Genomic DNA, 7,465 nt, shown 5'->3' with positions numbered 1-7,465 from the left:
CCTCGGAGTTGACAGCTTTCATTTTTCTAGGGTCTTTTCCTATGGTGAGTCCTAATCTTCGGGCTTCTTGATAGGCGATGAAGTTGTGAGTCGCTCTTGAGTCTATCAAATTTCTCTTGCTCGGTCGAGAGTTTATTGTCGCATCTACAAACATGAGCCCGTTCTCTATTATCTCCTTCGGGCTGACCTTCCGTTGGAGGGCTGACAAGAATTTGAGCGCGCCCATTCAGAGCTTGTCTTAATTTTCCTTCTTGTCTAGCATAGTCTCAACTCTTGTGTTGTTGCTCTCTTGAATGGACACTTGGAGTGCAGTGAAGGAGGCCCGATGAGGACAGTAGGACACTTTGTGGGGGCCTTTACACAATATGCATTGTAAAGGTGTCGTCCGGTGGTTCCTTTGATGGTAAGGTCCTCGAGATGTCCCCGCTTGGTTGTTCTGAGGAGGTCTATCTGTCCAATCGCTTGGTCCATCGTTACCTCCGTTTGGCCTGTTGGGACTTCCATTTCGATGGCCAGGCGACTTATAAGTTTTGCCCCAAGTGTTTTAGACTTGTGTTGTTTTTCATTGGTAACTTGCTTCGTTCCCATAGTCCAAGAGTCTCTTGGCATTGGCAATTGCGGTAGCTAAGTCTTTGACCTTTTTCTTGTGCACTTTTTTTTTGGCCCACGATTGTAACCCATTTATAAAAAAGAACACCTTGTTCTTCTCTGATGTGCCCCTGATATCTAGCATCAGGGTCGAAAATTGTCTGACATTGTCCCTTATGCTTCCAGTTGTCTTTAGGTCTACATTTTTTTGGGAGGAATTGGCCCCTCAACTCTCTCTTCAGGTCTTCCCACGAGTCTATGGTACACAATCCATTCTTGATGTCTTGCACCTTCGTACGCCACCAAAGTTTGGCATCGTCTATGAGATACTTCGAGGCTACTGTCACATTTATGTCGTTGGTAGAAGCCGGTGTGGCTTTGAAGTACTGTTCGACATCAAAGATGAAGTTCTCCAACTGCTTGACATTCCAGTTCCCTTTGAAAGGTCTAGGGTCTAGGAACTTTAGTTTGTCAGATCCTGTATTAGTTTGCCCAGCCGAGACGTTCTCCACGGCTTTCATGGTCACCTCGATCCGGGTGGTCATGGCGGACATCTTTTCATGCATGTCATCGATCGTTGTTCTGAATTCGTTAGCTAATCCATTGAAAAAACTCATCATTGTATTTGGTAGCACGTCGAACTCTTCGCCACATCCCTCCTTGTGCATGACAGAGCTATCGGGGCTACCACACGGTCTTCGGCTACTCGTAGGAGCAACTTTTTCTTCGAGTGAGTCACTCGAAACATCAGTTTTGCGATTGGCAACCCATCCAGGCGGTTACCCATTGCGTTGATCTCTATGACTTTTCCACTCAATTCTTTCACCCGTGATTCCAAGAAGCGAATGATGTCAGGGACTTCTTTAAGAAACAACATTTCCTCCTCTATTAAAGTAAGCTGGTCGGCCTATGATTTGGGCGTCGACATGTTTTCGGTCTTTGCTATTTCACGGAGCTTACAAAGCTTTGATACCACTTGTCAGAATCACACTTTTAATGGCAGCAGACTTGAGATTGTGTGGCACTCACTTTCCAACACAAGTGAGCTAAGCCAATTCGTTCTTTTGTTGCCTACAGCCAAGTGACGTATGCTCGAGCCTCTGTCCTCAGTTTTAAGCGAATATTTTAGAAAGCGAGGGTAGAGAGAGATTTTTGAAAGAGACGTTTTATAAGCAAGCAATAGAGAAATAACAATGGCATACAGTATATAACCTTGGATAGGGAAAAGTTGACAACTAGTCGTATCCCCCTATAGTACATTCTGAGGCATTTCATGTCTGACAGGCGTAGACATGATATTTCTGAAATGTCATACTTCCTAAAAATATAAAAGTAAAACACTAGAATATGAAAAGACATGAAGGGTTGGGTTTGTCATTGACATGAGGCCGTGGGCAACATGCCTTGGACAGAAATATAAAAGTAAAACACTAAAATATGAAAAGATATGAATGGTTGGGTTTGTCATGGGCATGCGACCCTGGGCAACATGCCTTGGACGAGCATATGACCATGACATCTGTCATGTCGGTGACCCGGGTTCGATCCCTCGCAATGGCGATTATATAGTTGTTTTCTTTTTGTAGTTTTAACAGAACTCGAAATTGGACAGTGGTGAACCTGCCATGCCGGTAGTTTGGGTTCGATCCCCAACAACGGTAGTTTGAAAAGAAAGTGGGAACTGGATTGCTTTTCCGAAAAATTGGTTTATGAAATTCCGCATGTCACTCAAGTTATTATGTTCCAGAGGCCCTTATAATAAAAGGGTGAGCATTCCTGCTTGTCACTCGAGTGACCCTTAGTCGGATTCAAAATTTGATTACTTTTTATAACGGCGATTGATAAAATCTTGTGTGTTAACAAATATTATATTTTTCGAAAGTGGTCGTTGTACAGTGGTGAGTACTCCCACGAGTTTGATCCCCCGCAGCGACAATTTTTAATTTTCTTTTGAATTCAAAATTCTGTAGTGGTGAAACGGATGATTTGGGTTTGTTCCCCAACAACAAAATTCGAGATTGGATTTCTTTTTCTCTCGTGTGTTAACAAATAATATATTTTTCAGAGGTCGATGTAATACAGTAGTGAGTATTCCCGCTTGTCACTCGAGAGACCTGAGTTTGAACCCCGACAATAATAAGCTTAATTTTCTTTTGAAAATTTGCACCGCATTTGAAATTGGATTACTTGTTCCGAATCTTCGATTGATAAAATCTAGAGCGTTGACAATGGATCACTTTTTCTAAAGACGATTGGTAAAATCTGGAGCGTTAACAAATAATTTATCTTTTATGAGTCGTTTTAGTGGTACAATGGGGAGTATTTCCGCTTGTCATTCGAGTTATTATGTTCCAGAGGTCGTTGTAATACAAGGGCGAGCATTCCTGCTTGTCACTCAGTGACCCAAGTTTGATCCCGAACAATAACAAGTTTAATCTTGTTTTTACAATTTTAGTCGGATTCAAAATTGAATTACTTTTTGTAACGGCGATGGATAAAATCTGGTTTGTTAACAAATATTATATTTTTCGAAAGTCGTCGTTGTAGAGTGGTGAGTACTCCCACGAGTTTGATCCCCCGCAGCGACGATTTTTAATTTTCTTTTGAATTCGAAATTCGGTAGTGGTGAACCGGATGATTTGGGTTTGTTCCCCAACAACGAAATTCGGGATTGGATTCCTTTTTCTCTCGTGTAGTAACAAATAATATATTTTTCAAAGGTCGATGTAATACAGTAGTGTGTATTCCCGCTTGTCACTCGAGAGACCTGAGTTTGAACCCCGACAATAATAAGCTTAATTTTCTTTTGACAATTTTCACCGTATTTGAAATTGGATTACTTGTTCCGAACCTTCGATTAATAAAATCTAGAGCATTGACAATGGATAACTTTTTCTAAAGACGATTGGTAAAATCTGGAGCGTTAACAAATATTTTAGTTTTTATGAGTCGTTGTAGTGGTAAAGTGGGGATTATTTTTGCGTGTCACTAGAGTTATTACGTTCCAAAGGTCGTTGTAATAAAATGGTAAGCATTCCTGCTTGTCACTCGAGTGACCTGAATTAGATCGCGAACAATAACAAGTTTAATCTTTTTCTTGACAATTTTAGTCTAATTCAAAATTGAATTACTTTTTGTATCGACGATGGATAAAATCTTGTGTGTTAAACAAATATTATATTTTTCGAAAGTCGTCGTTGTCAACGGGTGAGTACTACCGCGAGTTTGATCCCCCGCAGCTACGATTTTTAATTTTCTTTTGAATTCGAAATTCGACAGTGGTGAACCGGATGATTTGGGTTTGTCCCCAACAAAGAAATTCGAGATTGGATTCCTTTTTCTCTCCTGTGTTAACAAATAATATATTTTTCAAAGGTCGATTTAATACTGTAGTGAGTATTCCCGCTTGTCACTCGAGAGACCTGAGTTTGAACCCCGATAATAATAAGCTTAATTTTCTTTTGAAAATTTGCACCGCATTTGAAATTGGATTACTTGTTGTGAAGCTTCGATTGATAAAATCTAGAGCGTTGACAATGGATCACTTTTTCTAAAGACGATTGGTAAAATCTGGAGCGTTAACAAATAATTTATTTTTTATGAGTCGTTTTAGTGGTACAATGGGGAGTATTTCCGCTTGTCACTCGAGTTATTATGTTCCAAGGACGTTGTAATACAAGGGTGAGCATTCCTGCTTGTCACTCGAGACACCTGAGTTTGAACCCCAACAATAATAAGCTTAATTTTCTTTTGAAAATTTCCACTGCATTTGAAATTTGATTACTTGTTCTGAATCTTCGATTGATAAAATCTAGAGCGTTGACAAAGGATCACTTTTTCTTTAGACGATTGGTAAAATCTGGATCGTTAACAAATAATTTATTTTTTATGAGTCGTTTTAGTGATACAATGGAGAGTATTTCCGCTTGTCATTTGAGTTATTATGTTCCAGAGGTTGTTGTAATACAAGGGCGAGCGTTCCTGCTTGTCACCCAGTGACCCAAGTTTGATCCCGAACAATAACAAGTTTAATCTTGTTTTTACAATTTTAGTTAGATTCAAAATTGAATTACTTTTTGTAACGGCGATCGATAAAATCTGGTTTGTTAACAAATATTATATTTTTCGAAAGTCGTCGTTGTAGAGTGGTGAGTACTCCCACGAGTTTGATCCCCCGCAGCGACGATTTTTAATTTCCTTTTGAATTCAAAATTTGGTAGTGGTGAACCGGATGATTTGGGTTTGTTTCCCAACAACGAAATTCGGGATTGGATTCCTTTTTCTCTCATGTGTTAAGAAATAAGTAGTGAGTATTCCCACTTGTCACTCGAGAGACTTGAGTTTGAACCCGGAAAATAATAAGTTTAATATTCTTTTGACAATTTTCACCGAATTTGAAATTTGATTACTTGTTCCGAATCTTCGATTGATAAAATATAGATCGTTGACAATGAATCACTTTTTCTAAAGACGATGGGTAAAATCTAGAGAGTTAACAAATAATTTATTTTTTATGAGTCGTTGTAGTGGTACAGCAGGGTGTATTTCCGCTTGTCACTCGAGTTATTATGTTCCAGAGGTCGTTGTAATACAAGGGTGAGCATTCCATCTTGTCACTCGAGTGACCTGAGTTTGATCCCAAACAATAACAAGTTTAATCTTGTTTTGACAATTTTGGTCGGATTCAAAATTGGATAACTTTTTGTAACGACCATTGATAAAATCTGGTGTGTTAACAAATATTATATTTTTCGAAATTCGGTAGTGGTGAACCAGATGATTTGGCTTTGTTTCCAAACAACGAAATTTGGGACTGGATTTCTTTTTCTCTCGTGTGTTAACAAATAATATATTTTCCAGAGGTCGATGTAATACAGTGTGAGTATTCCCGCTTGTCACTCGAGAGACCTGAGTTTGAACCCCGACAATAATACTTTTAATTTTCTTTGGAAAATTTGCACTGCATTTGAAATTTGATTACTTGTTCCGAATCTTGGAATGATAAAATCTAGAGCGTTGACAATGGATCACTTTTTCTAAAGACGATTGGTAAAATCAGGACGTTAACAAATAATTTATTTTTTATGAGTCGTTGTAGTGGTACAATGGCGAGTATTTTCGCTTGTCACTCGAGTTATTATGTTCCAAGGTCGTTGTAATACAAGGGTGAGCATTCCTACTTGTCACTCAAGTGACCTGAGTTTGATCCACAACAATAACAAGTTTAATCTTTTTTTGACAATTTTAGTCTAATTAAAAATTGAATTACTTTTTGTAACGACGATAGATAAAATCTTGTGTGTTAAACTAATATTATACTTTTCGAAAGTCGTCGTTGTAGAGTGGTGAGTACGCCCCCGGGTTTGATCCCACCTAGAGACGATTTTTAATTTTCTTTTGAATTCGAAATTCGGTAGTGGTGAACCGGATGATTTGGGTTTGTTTCCCAACAACGAAATTCGGGATTTGATTCCTTTTTCTCTCGTGTGTTAACAAATAATATATTTTTCAGAGGTCGATTTAATACAGTAGTGAGTATTTCCGCTTGTCACTCGAGTTATTATGTTCCAGAGGTCGTTGTAATACAAGGGCGAGCATTCCTGCTTGCCACTCAGTGACCCAAGTTTGATCCCGAACAATAACAAGTTTAATCTTGTTTTGACAATTTTAGTCGGATTCAAAATTGGATTACTTTTTAAAAACGACGATTGATAAAATCTGGTGTGTTTACAAATATTATATTTTTCGAAAGTCTTCGTTGTAGAGTGATGAGTACTCCCGCGAGTATGAAGCCCAACAGCGACGATTTTTAATTTTCTTTTGAATTCGAAATTCGGTAGTGGTGAACCAGATGATTTGGCTTTGTTTCCAAACAACGAAATTTGGGACTGGATTCCTTTTTCTCTCGTGTGTTAACAAATAATATATTTTTCAGAGGTCAGTGTAATACAGTAGTGAGTATTCCCGCTTGTCACTCGAGAGACCTGAGTTTGAACCCCGACAATAATACTTTTAATTTTCTTTGGAAAATTTGCACCGCATTTGAAATTGGATTACTTGTTCCGAATCTTGGATTGATAAAATCTAGAGCGTTGTCAATGGATCACTTTTTCTAAAGACGATTGGTAAAATCAGGACGTTAACAAATAATTTATTTTTTATGAGTCGTTTTAGTGGTACAATGGGGAGTATTTCCGCTTGTCACTCGAGTTATTATGTTCCAGAGGTCGTTGTAATACAAGGGCGAGCATTCCTGCTTGCCACTCAGTGACCCAAGTTTGATCCCGAACAATAACAAGTTTAATCTTGTTTTGACAATTTTAGTCGGATTCAAAATTGGATTACTTTTTAAAAACGACGATTGATAAAATCTGGTGTGTTTACAAATATTATATTTTTCGAAAGTCTTCGTTGTAGAGTGATGAGTACTCCCGCGAGTATGAAGCCCAACAGCGACGATTTTTAATTTTCTTTTGAATTCGAAATTCGGTAGTGGTGAACCAGATGATTTGGCTTTGTTTCCAAACAACGAAATTTGGGACTGGATTCCTTTTTCTCTCGTGTGTTAACAAATAATATATTTTTCAGAGGTCAGTGTAATACAGTAGTGAGTATTCCCGCTTGTCACTCGAGAGACCTGAGTTTGAACCCCGACAATAATACTTTTAATTTTCTTTGGAAAATTTGCACCGCATTTGAAATTGGATTACTTGTTCCGAATCTTGGATTGATAAAATCTAGAGCGTTGTCAATGGATCACTTTTTCTAAAGACGATTGGTAAAATCAGGACGTTAACAAATAATTTATTTTTTATGAGTCGTTTTAGTGGTACAATGGGGAGTATTTCCGCTTGTCACTCGAGTTATTATGTTCCAG

The sequence above is a fragment of the Cucurbita maxima genome, unplaced genomic scaffold, assembly GCF_002738345.1.
Source record: "Cucurbita maxima cultivar Rimu unplaced genomic scaffold, Cmax_1.0 Cma_Scf00179, whole genome shotgun sequence".
Taxonomy (NCBI): Eukaryota; Viridiplantae; Streptophyta; class Magnoliopsida; order Cucurbitales; family Cucurbitaceae; genus Cucurbita; species Cucurbita maxima.
Note: the sequence above shows the minus strand (reverse complement) of the source record.